Source organism: Aquarana catesbeiana, linkage group LG01, assembly GCF_042186555.1.
Source record: "Aquarana catesbeiana isolate 2022-GZ linkage group LG01, ASM4218655v1, whole genome shotgun sequence".
Classification (NCBI taxonomy): domain Eukaryota; kingdom Metazoa; phylum Chordata; class Amphibia; order Anura; family Ranidae; genus Aquarana; species Aquarana catesbeiana.
Genome location: NC_133324.1, coordinates 909,415,835 through 909,428,429, shown reverse-complemented (window position 1 = coordinate 909,428,429; position 12,595 = coordinate 909,415,835). Strand labels below are relative to the sequence as shown.

General features: G+C 40.8%; 1 long non-coding RNA gene across 2 annotated transcripts in view; it reads left to right on the top strand.

Moving 5' to 3' along the window:
* The first annotated feature begins 2,350 nt into the window (after positions 1–2,350).
* Positions 2,351–12,595, top strand: part of LOC141120215 (uncharacterized) — a 143,698-nt gene continuing 133,453 nt past the window's right edge. For both annotated transcript variants that reach the window (XR_012239552.1, XR_012239546.1), the window contains exon 1: positions 2,351–2,483. This is a non-coding gene — a long non-coding RNA (uncharacterized lncRNA). The remainder of the gene's footprint in view (positions 2,484–12,595) is intronic.

The window sequence follows — 12,595 nt, the reverse complement described above, 5'->3', positions numbered from 1 at the left end:
GACCACATCCCTGCCTGCTGCCTGGATCAGGGCTCTCCTCCTGTGGACAATTGCACTACTAAAACCACAGGTAATCTTTTGTTTACCCTTTACTCAGCAGAATGTATTTTAGGGTGTAATTCTTGGTGTGTACATGCTGTGTTAGAAATATGAAGGGCCTTAAAAAATGTGATAGATTGTAAGGAAATTGGATGCGTAATTTATGTCGTGTGTAAAAGTCTCACACATGTGGTATCACCATACTCAGGAGGAACATCAGAATATATTTTGGGGTGTCATTTTTGCTATATACATGCTATGTGTTGGAAATATTTTATAAATGGACAACTTTGTGGAAAAAAAAATGCGTTTTCATTTTTTTTCCACATTTTCCAAAAACTTCTCGAAAAAAATGAACCATTCAAAAGACTCATTATGCCTCATAGATTATACGTTGGGGTGTTTGCTTTCCAAAATGGGGTCACTTTGTGGGCATTTCAATTGTCCTGGCGCTCCAGGGCCTTCAAAAGTGTAATAGGCGGTTGAGAAATGAGATGTGTAGTTTATGCTCCTAGAACGCCTGAAGGGGCTACTTCAATGTTGGGCCTCTGTATGTGGCCAGGCTGTGTAAAAGTCTCACACATCTGGTATCGCCATACTCAGGGGGAGCAGCAGAATATATTTTGGGGTTTCATTTGTGGAATGTACATGACATGTGAGAGAAATACCCTGCTATAATGACAATTTGGTGTGAAAAAAAATAAAAATAAAAAAAATCTTCATTTTGCAAAGAATTGTGGAAAAAAATGACAACTTCATAAAGCTAACTGTGCCTCATACTAACTACCTTGGAATGTCTGCTTTCCAAAAAGGGGTCATTTGGGGGGTATTTGTACTTTACTGGCTGGTTAGGGTCTCAAGAAATGAGATAGGCAGTCAGTACATCAGGTGTGATCAAACTGATACATTTTCAGTGATTGGCACCATACCTTGTAGACCCTATAACTTTCACACAGACTAAATAGTATCCACTAATTTGTGTTATTTTTACCAACGATATGTAGCAGTATACATTTTTGGCCAAATTTATGAAGAAAAATTACTTATTTGCAAAAATTTTTAATAGAAATGAAGAAAAATGCATTTTTTTACAATATTTTCTGAATTTTTTATTTATAGCACAAAAAATAAAAAACCCAGAGGTAATCAAATACCACCAAAAGAAAGCTCTATTTGTGTGAAAAAAAGGACAAAAATTTCATATGGGTACAGCGTTGCATGACTGAGTAATTGTCATTCAAATTGTGAGAGCACCGAAAGCTGAAAATTGGTCTGGTTATTAACCTCCCTGGCGGTATGATTATTTCTGATTTTAGGTGCTGAAAGCGGTACAATTATTTTGCACAGAAATTTGGCGTTTTATATTGTAGGCCTGTAATTCTTAGGAATAGTTCACTTGAATCTGTCCAAACAAGAGTCTAGTAGACATCCCGGGTATGATAAAGTTTGAAAAACGAAATAAAAAATTATAATATAATAAATAACTATAAATAATTATAACAAATAATAATATAATAATAATAAAAATTATTCAATAATGTAATCAAATCAAAAACACTGAAATTTGCTCAGTTGCAGAATTTTAGCTTTTGTTACTTTTAGTGTTTGATGACGGATCTCCTCACAAATCACTATCGCTCAATTCTGCGAGTGATTCTAATTTATTATCGCTTTTTTCTAGCTGCTCTAAAACCACTTTTGATGTAAAGAGACAGTTTTGGTTGCTATGGACAATCTCCAGTTTCCTGGCAGAAAGAACAGTTTTATATATATAAAACTGCATGCAGGACACTGGACAGACCACTAGGGACAAAGGGGATGTGTAGTTATTTGATACAGTACTGTAATCTGTAAGATTACAGTATGCTGTATCTATACTGTGTGTTTCACTTTTGAATTTACCGCCGAACTCCGTCCCCGTGCGTCGCAACGCTCGCAGGGAACGGAGCTCGGCACTGTGAATCGAGCGAGACACAGCGGCTCGCCGATCACAGCGGGGAGACATCGCAGGAACCAGGGGACAAGGTAAGTATGCTCTTCCTGGATCCTGCGATGCAAGCCCGAGTCTGGCTCGGGGTTACCGCTTTTGGTATGAAAAATCCAACCCGAGCCAGACTCGGGAATACCGCCAGGGGGGTTAAGGGGCTTTAAGTGCCCAGTGGTCAAGTGGTTAAACCTTTACTTGGTAAACTCTGTGGTTCTGAGAATTTACCTTCATGCCAGTTTGACAGTGTACAGGGCCTTTTGCGGAAATATTGCCTCAAGCAGAACTATTCATGTGCTTCTATTTATCCAAGGAGTTTAGAAGTATGACGTTGTTTAATTGAAGGAGATGAGAAGATAGCAAACATAGTCTGCAAGTCAGGTGCTCTCTTCAAACAATACATTGGTCATTATATACTGATACTACTGCCTGAACATCGTTAGAAGGCAAAGTGCTAGAGGTAAGTTCCATTAACTTTATCATAGTCTCATATACTCAGTAGGAGCTTAGACAAGGCTAAGGATGGACCCCTTCCCTCTTTGTGTTCAGGCCTGATATCTCTCCTGTGGCCACTGAGGCACATCGCCTTATGTTAATAAAATGTTCAGATAGAAAGGTCACCACCAGCTGCTGAATGATTACCCTGGACAGCACCAAAATGGGAATTACATTTGTGGTTGGGGTTTAGTACTAAAGTATAACTAAAGACAAAACTTTTTTTTTTGTTTTGGATAGAGTGGAGATGGATTAAAATACCTGTCAGTTTTTATTGCTGTCTGTGTCCCCATTAAGGAGATTCACCCTCTCTATTTGTCCTCTTTACTATTTTCATTGAAAGTAAAAGAAAATCCCAAATGTTGGGTTGTCCCCGGGAAAGTAATAGAGGGAGAATCTTCCAGTGGGGACACTAGTTCTAGTTTTACAGTAAGTAAGGTGACAGCACAGTAGTGAACTTATCTCCCTGCATCTATCACTGTGCCTCAAGGTTTCTTTGTAAAAAAAAAAAAAAAAATGATGTAATTGGCTGGTCATGTTGCTCACATGAATGGGAAATGTAATGAATGATTTGAGAATGGCAGATTTGTGCTTCTAATTATGAAATGAAATATACATTAACCATTTGCTAACAGCCTGACATAGGAGTATGGTGGCAGAGCGTCTTTCCTGCACTTGATCATGTACTAGATACGTGATCCAGCACTTCCGGGTAGGGTCCGAGGCTGCCACTCTGGTGGTGCTGTGATTAGTCAAAGCACAAGCCGATCAGTGGGTCCCGGCCAATGATTGACCGCCGGCACCTGCTGATCAGCGAAAAGGATGACAGAACAGAGCTCCGTGCATGTAAACAATACAGCGCTCTGCCTTGTCATTGAGGATTTACTGGTTTTACTGCCACATCCCTTAGTAAAAGCAGCACACAGGAAACACACCAAGCACTGTTAGGCACACATTTAACCTTTTGATCGCCCTAGATGTGAACTCTTTCCCAGACAGTGTCATTAGTACACTGACAGTGCATATTTTTAGCATCGATCACTGTATTTGTCACTGGTTCCCCCAAAGTGTCAGTTAGTATCAGACTGCCCGCCATACTATCACAGTCCTGCTATAAGTCGCTGATCGCCGCCATTACTAGTATTAAAAAAATAAATAAAATTATAGTATATATACCATAGTTTCTAGATGCTATAATGTTCGCGCAAACCAATCAATATACGCTTATTGCAATTTTTTTTACCAAAAATATTTTTATTAAATTTCTTTAGACAAACATAACAAAACAAAACACAACAAAACATCATGCACATTGAACCTAAAATATATTACTTAAATGTCAAGATCCAATCACATTGCATAGCAACTAACAATCAAAAATTTTAATTCAAAAATGGAAGAAAATAATAATTAACAGAGAGAATATTTTATCTAGTCTTAGATCTAGGCCGTCCCATGTGTCCATTCAAATGTCAAGCCTCCCCCATATATTGAGGAAAAAAGGAGGAAGCAAACATTAGTCCCTTCTATCACCAATAGCCCCAAGCATCCCCTATAAGGAAACACCCAAATTATGATTGATTACCCACATCTGCATTAGATGCTGTGTACGATTTGTCCAGCCACTTTGCCCAGACTTTATCGTACTTAGTAGGGCAACCCCTATTCATGTAAGTGTCTCTATACAATGGGAGATTATTACAGTATTTATCAATTGTTTCCAATATAAAAGCATAGGAGAACAAGTTTTCTTCCAATGCAAAGCAATGGCTTTTCTTGCATAGAAAAATGTTGTATTAACAAATACTCACTAAGTCACTGTAGGAATAATAGCCTTTACCAAACCCAGCAGGCAAACAGACATTGAAACCGGTAAAGGGGCAGAGGTGATAGAATTCAATAAATCTATCACTTCCACTCAAAAATTAGCTATATATGGGCAAGTCTAAAAGATGTGTGTGAAATCCCCCTGAGATGCTCCACACCTCCAACCTTTAGAAGAGCACCCAGGATTTAACCTTTGAAGTCTATAAGGCGTAATATATGCTCTATGTAGCAATTTAAATTGGCCCATGCGGTCTCTCAAGGATACCAGAGATCGCAGAGGGAAATCCCACACACCACTCCAATACTCCATATCCAAATGTGGTATATCTCGCATCCACCTAGCTCGAAGACCCTCTAGTGGCAAAATAGAAATAAAAGTAAGATGAGAGTACAGTCTTGAGGTAGGCTTATCCAGGCATTTGGACCTAAGTACTGATTCCAGAGTGGATTGTATCCTCATTCGACAATCCTGGGGAAACTGTGCATTAAAAGTGTGGAGAAGCTGGAAATATCTAAATAGATAGGAACTAAGTAGATTAAAAGCTGAGGTAAGTGTAGAAAAAGTAGATAATTTCCGATCAGTAACCACTTGAAAAAGTGATTTAATATTGTATTTGGTCCATGCAGTAGGCTCTGGTACTTAAAAAAATGAGGAAGAGTTGGATTAATCCATAAAGGGGCATTTGGAGAAAATGCACCTTTTGGATAACACTCGCATCGAAGACCAGCCTCCCAGGCTCAAATAGTATTAAGCATGAGAGTAGTCATCTGGTAGGGTGCCCTAAGGCCCCTAAATAAAAGTGCCTTAAGAGCTTCTATGGAACCTACCACTGCTGCTTCCAGCTGAGTAGATGAATTATATAAAACTGGGTTTAACCACCATACGGCCGTAACCAGCTGAGAGGCTAAAAAGTATTTATATAAATCTGGGAAAGCTAAGCCTCCCTGTTCGCAAGGGTGCATCAGCGTGATTAATTTAAACCTGGGGTTCTTTGATCCCCATAAAAAAGATGAAAAAAGCTGATTTAATTTTGCCACTGAGGAAAATGTCTAAATAAATACATACATTTTGGTATAATTTTCAATTTAAAAGATTGATACGTCCCATAAAGGGCAATGGTAGAGACTTCCATGCTTTCAATTTTAACCCAATGTCTCCTATAATCTGAGTCAAATTCAAAGAAATAAATTCAGAAGCTTGGCAAGAAATTACAACTCCTAAATACTTAAAATTCTCTACCCACTGCAGTGGAATATCATTCAAAGCCATGCTACGGGCCTCCATATCTATTGGAAACAACAAGGACTTAGTCCAATTTACCTTTAGCCCTGTAACTGTTCAAAATGAATCTAGTATCTCTAAGGCTCCTTGGAGCGAGGGTCCAGCATTGTTCAAAAATAAGGTCGTCTGCATACAAAACTACCCTCTCCTCCAACCAGCCAATCCGCAAATCCCTTAATATTAGAGGAAGTACGTAAAGCCACCGCCACCGGCTCCGTAGCAATCGCAAAAAGGTTTGGAGAGAGAGGGCAGCCCTGTTGAGTTCCCCTAAATAATGAAAAAGGAAATGACAACTCTCCCCTCATTTTTATGGCAGCTGTGGGATTCCTATATAAGACCTGTAACCATTTTATAAATATCATTGGAAAGCCCATTCTGCAGAGTACTTCCCACAAAAAGGGCCACTCCAAGGTATCAAAGGCCTTTTCAACATCTAGGGAAGTAATGACCCTAGATCCTATATTAAAATGTGAAGCATGAATATTAGTATATAATCTCCGCAAATTCACATCAGTAGCCCTGCCGACATGAACCCTGTCTGATCTGAGTCAATAATATTAGACATCAAAGGCTGTAGTTGTCGGGAAATGAGCTTGATCAAAATCTTAAAGTCTACATTTAAAAGAGCAATAGGCCTATATGAGGCACATGAGGATGGATCTTTTGGGTGCTTGTAAATTAAAACCATATGAGCATGACTCATTGAGTCTGGCAAAGCTCCTTCCTTCAGACAATCAAAGTAAAGAGAAGCCAATACAGGTGCTAAAAGCTCTCCATGAGCCCTATAGAATTCAATAGGAAGACCATCCGCCCCCGGTGACTTCCCCAATGGAAAGCAACCGATGACCGAGAGGACCTCCTCCGATGTTATAGGACATACTAGCATCTCCCTTTCATTATCCGTTACCCAGGCCAGTGCAACTGAATCCAGCCAAGCTGCCAATTCAGTCGGCTGGAAGTCAGAAGGCAACTGAGATGTATATAATGTCTGATAAAATTGCCAAAAAGTCTCCAGAATTTTAGGCTGTGTACAGTCCATATCTCCAGAGGAGGTGTGTATTTCCGAGATCGGAATACTAGATTGTTCATGTTTAGCCATTATGGCCAAAAAACGACCATTACGATCTCCCTGCTCAAAAGATTTCTGTTTTATTTTTCTATAAGTACATTGATTTTTTTTTTTTAATTATTGGATGTTTTATAGCAGAAATTTAAAAATATTGTTTTTCTTTTTCAAAATTTTCGTTATTTTATTAGTTTATAGTGCAAAAAAGTTAAAAAACCCCAATGGTGATCAAATACCACCAAAAGAAAGCTCTATCTGTGTGAAAAAATTATATAAATTTCATTTGGGTACAGCGTTGCATGACCGTGCAATTGTCAGTTAACTTATTGCAGTGCCAAAAAGCAAAAAAATGGCCTGGTCAGGAAGGGGGATAAATCTTGCGGAGGTCAAGTGGTTAAGGTTTTCTTAGCATGCAGCACCTTGCTTAGGAGGAGCATTATTTAAAGGAACGGTTTAAACTGTAGTATAAAATGTAAACCTAGACTAGCTTGGCCAAGCATTGGGGCTGATTTACTAAAGGCAAATAGGCTATGCACTTTGCAAAGTGCAATTGCTCCAGTGTGCACAGTGTAGTTGCCTTTAGTAAATCAACCCCATTGCATGTTTGGCTTTTTCAGATTGTGTAAAATGGGCAGCATGCACTGGCTACTCAGGTGGAACAGGACCATTTGATTCAATCCTTACTTGATGGACTCTGTGATTCTGAGAATTGATCTTCACGCTTGTGTGACAGTGTACACAGGATCACCTGGAGATATGTTGCCTCAAGCAGAACTATTCATATGCTTCTGGCAATATTGACCCAAGAAATTTGAAGTGTGACGCTGTTTTACTGGATCTGGTGAGAGGACAGCAAACACAGAGGTTGAATTCCTGAAGGCTTTAGATCTAAGAGGAAGATCTGAAATTAGGGGAAGCTCTACTGATTTCTATCTTACAATCATGTGCAACCAAAAATGTAGGTTTTTTTTTATTTTCTTGCATGTTCCCCTTAGAACTAGAGCAACTGCAGTGCACAGACTATTGACCTTTAGTAAAGTCAGCTGCCCTCTGCAAACAGTACATTGGGGTTGATTTACTAAAGGCAAAGTGCACTTGGTAGTGCAGTCGCTGTAGATCTGAGGGGAAGATCTGAAATGAGGGGAAGCTCTGCTGATTTCTATCATCCTATCACGTACAAGCAAAACTGCTGTTTTTTTTATCTTCCTTGTATGTTCCCCTGGATTTGCCTTTGGTAAATAACCCCCCAAAGTTCAATGTACACAACTGCCTGTTTGCTTTGAAGATCATTACAATGTAAAGTGCTAGAGGTAAGTACCATCAACTATCACTGTCTAATATACTCAGTAGGAGACACTGGGGTTGATTTACTTAAACTGGAGAGTGCAAGATCTGGTGCAGCTCTGCATAGAAACCAATCAGATTCCAGGTTTTCCGTCAAAGCTGACTTGAACAAGCTGACTTAAATAAGTTGAAGTTAGAAGCTTATTGGCTACTATGCACTGCTGCTCCAGATTTTGCACTCTCAGCTTTTAGTAAATCAACCCCAAGGTTAAGGACATACCCCATTCCCCTTTCTGTTCAGGCCATTGGCCACTCAGACAGAGCATTGAGGTTGATTTACTAAAGGTAAATATACTGTGCACTACAACATCCTGTTTTGAAACAGGATGAAACTGGCAGTTCCTGTCTATAGATTCCTCTCAGTTTAATGACTGTCCCTCCTACTTGCCGGGAATGTGCTGGATCTTATCTGGCATTCCAGAGATGACGGCTTATGAAAAGAAGTTTTGAAGACCTCAAGTTCACCACTAAAAATATTGTCCAAGTCGCTAGGGTGCATCATACCTGAGACCTGTGAAGCCATCATAAAGGTCAAGCAAGAAGAATATTTAAAGGATGGGTGACCATTTCTATGCAACTGGGTGACCTGGCTGTAGCGGTGAAGTTGTTGCCCCTGGAAGATGCCATTGGATTGTCCCCATGGAAGCTGCTATTGGAGTGTTTCCCCATTGATATATGTGTATATCGGCCTGTTTGAGCCAGCACTGCTGGTGACTGGGTCCACAAGCTTTGGTAAGCACATTTGACCCCCTATGGTGGTGGATAATCTTCACCGTGGTGATTTACACAATTACTGGAGCATCATTTGATTCAATTATTGGGACTTTTGCACTATTTGGACTTTTTCTGCATCTTCCACTTTATTTATTTTTGCACATGGCACTTTGTTATATCATTGCACTGAATTATTCTAATGTTTAGTATTTGCAATATGTAAATTTTATGGTCTTTAGACCGTATAATTTATTATTAGCGCAGCACGTTCACTATACAGGTATGTCACTTCCCCTTGGGAACGGCATACATGCAGGGGATATGAACGGTGTGGGAAGCATACAAGTGAGTACCTGTTTCATCATGTAGCTTTTCTTCATCCCGCCACCCCCTCCAATGGGTCCCATTATTTAGGGTTCTAAAAGAAATGTTGCAGCTCCGGCAGCCCTGACCTCTCACAATTGTCACGTAACACAGAAGCTGGTAGAGGATGTTTTCCCACTTACTTCCTCCACCAGCTTCTGCGTGCAAGTGCCAGCATCCGGAGTATATGACGCCCCACATTTGCAGGAAGGTTCCTGGGTCGTGACGCCGCATCCACCCACATTTTTTATGCGGATTTGGGAGGCGGCTCCTTTCCTCATCTGCCACTGGTCCTGACTCTTTAGCAAGGAGCCAAGTTAAGTTGTGTGAAACTCATCCTCGGCTCTGTGCTGCATACCTAATAGGCAGAACTGCATGAAACGGCACTGTGTTGGAAAAAAAAGCCTGAGCATACCTAACAGAGCAGTATGAGAGGTGAGAGAATGCTGTGGGAGGTGGAAGGATTTGTCAAAAGGTGAGAGACCTGGGGGGTGGGCATTTGTGAAAAGGTGAGAGAGCATGAATCCCCCATATACCATAGCGATCTCAGCGCACGGGAGAATACAATCTGTGCGCCACTATGGACATGGCACAAGTCATCTCCAATTCAACATTGACAAAAGATGGAGGTGCCAATATTATGGGGTGATGTGAGAAAGTTTAGTAACAACTGCCCAAGTAACAAATATGCTCAAAATAGAATGAGAAAGTAACTTTTTCATAAACCGCCTGCTGTGCCCGCTAGTACATTTAGAACTGCGTCAGATCAATGTAAGCAGTGCGCATGCGCAAGCGGCTCTTGCACTTGTTCACGAGTTTGTTCACTGCACGGCCAAAATCTTAGTAAATGTTAAGCAACGTACATGGGTTGAACAGGCGCACCTCTAAACTTGACACTTTTTTTACGCTGGTTCACCTTTATGTATTTTTTTAAGGAGATTTGCACACAGGTCATGTTAGCATGTTACGTTGCCAACATGTGACATGCACCTTGTTAAAATTATGTAAAAAGACTCTCGCTCCTCTAGCTTCTCCTGAAAGAGCATTTAACCTTCTCCCTCTAATGCATATGATTTCCTTGGGCTAGCTTTTGCTTTTAAAGGGGAACTCCACACTCCACTATCCAATGCTTTTGTCTCCCCCCTCTAACCCCTTGGATTTCCATGGGCTAGCTTTTGCTTTTGAAGGGGAACTCCACACTCCACTCCATTCTCAAAAGGCTGTGAGCTGCCTTCGCAAATCCAAACAACATTCTTTTTCAGAGCATACAACAGAGCCAGCTAGGGAATGGGCGAGAAGAGCGATCATCCAACCCCCTCCTGAACCATACTCAGCCACATGCACTCAACATAGCTGGCTGCCTTTGGGGGATGTTGGGCTCAGCCCAATACCAACCACAAAGCACCTTGTACCCACTACATTAAAGGGGCTTTCCACATTTTGTAAAGCCCCCTTTCCACATTTTGTAAAGCCCCCTGTCTGCAGCCCCCCACAACCTCAGCCTTGGGTTGTGTGGAAGAGGCCCTTGTTCTCCTGAATATGGAAACAAGGTGGTTGGCTTTTGGGATGCCAGAGCCCCTCCTGCCCCCAAGCATCCACCCCCTTTCATGGGCTGGCTTGCTGTGTGTTTGGCTAGGGGTTTGTTTGTGTTTGGGAGGAGCACAATATTTTTTTAGTTTGGGGTGGTATTTTTCACGTGGGGGTTCTCAATTTAAGCTTAAACAGACCCAAAAGGCCTTGTATGTATGGGGGGAAGGCTATTTTATGTTTTGGGTTAAAATCTTGCAGCTGCAATGTAGATTTGTAAGTTTTCTCTAAAGCCATACATCTTTGAAGCAGCATTTTGGATACATGCCAGAGATGCACCAGTTTGCAGGCAGAGTAAGCCCCTCCCCCAATTTACTAGCTTTTAAGCATTTTTGCATTTTTAACCACTTGAGCCCCGGACCATTATGCTGCCTAAGGACCAGAGGTCTTTTTCCAATTTGGCACTGCGTCGCTTTAACTGCTAATTGCGCGGTCATGCAATGCTGTATCCAAACGAAATTTGCGTCCTTTTCTTCCCACAAATAGAGCTTTCTTTTGATGGTATTTGATCACCTCTGCAGTTTTTATTTTTTGCGCTATAAACGGAAAAAGACCGAAAATTTTGAAAAAAAATGATATTTTCTACTTTTTGTTATAAAAAAAATCCAATAAACTAAATTTTAGTCATACATTTAGGCCAAAATGTATTCGGCCACATGTCTTTGGTAAAAAAAATGTCAATAAGCATATATTTATTGGTTTGCGCAAAAGTTATAGCGTCTACAAACTAGGGTACATTTTCTGTAATTTACACAGCTTTTAGTTTATGACTGCCTATGTCATTTCTTGAGGTGCTAAAATGGCAGGGCAGTACAAAACCCCCCAAATGACCCCATTTTGGAAAGTAGACACCCCAAGGAAATTGCTGAGAGGCATGTTGAACCCATTGAATATTTATTTTTTTGTCCCAAGTGATTGAATAATGACAAAAAAAAAAAAAATTTACAAAAAGTTGTCACTAAATGATATATTGCTCACACAGGCCATGGGCCTATGTGGAATTGCACCCCAAAATACATTCAGCTGCTTCTCCTGAGTATGAGGATACCACATGTGTGGGACTTTTTGGGAGCTTAGCCGCGTACGGGGCCCCGAAAACCAAGCACCGCCTTCAGGATTTCTGTAAATTTTTGATTTCACTCTTTACCGCCTATCACAGTTTCGGAGGCCATGGAATGCCCAGGTGGCACAAAACCCCCCCAAATGACCCCATTTTGGAAAGTAGACACCCCAAGCTATTTGCTGAGAGGCATATTGAGTCCATGGAATATTTTATATTTTGACACAAGTTGCGGGAAAGTGACACTTTTTTTTTTTTGCACAAAGTTGTCACTAAATGATATATTGCTCACACAGGCCATTGGCATATGTGGAATTGCACCCCAAAATACATTTAGCTGCTTCTCCTGAGTATGGGGATACCACATGTGTGGGACTTTTTGGGAGCCTAGCCGCGTACGGGGCCCCGAAAACCAAGCACCGCCTTCAGGATTTCTAAGGGTGAAAATTTTTGATTTCACTCTTCACTGCCTATCACAGTTTCGGAGGCCATGGAATGCCCAGGTGGCACAAAACCCCCCCAAATGACCCCATTTTGGAAAGTAGACACCCCAAGCTATTTGCTGAGAGGCATGGTGAGTATTTTGCAGCTCTCATTTGTTTTTGAAAATGAAGAAAGACAAGAAAAAACTTTTTTTTTTTCTTTTTTCAATTTTCAAAACTTTGTGACAAAAAGTGAGGTCTGCAAAATACTCACTATACCTCTCAGCAAATAGCTTGGGGTGTCTACTTTCCAAAATGGGGTCATTTGGGGGGGTTTTGTGCCACCTGGGCATTCCATGGCCTCCGAGACTGTGATAGGCAGTGAAGAGTGAAATCAAAAATTTATGCCCTT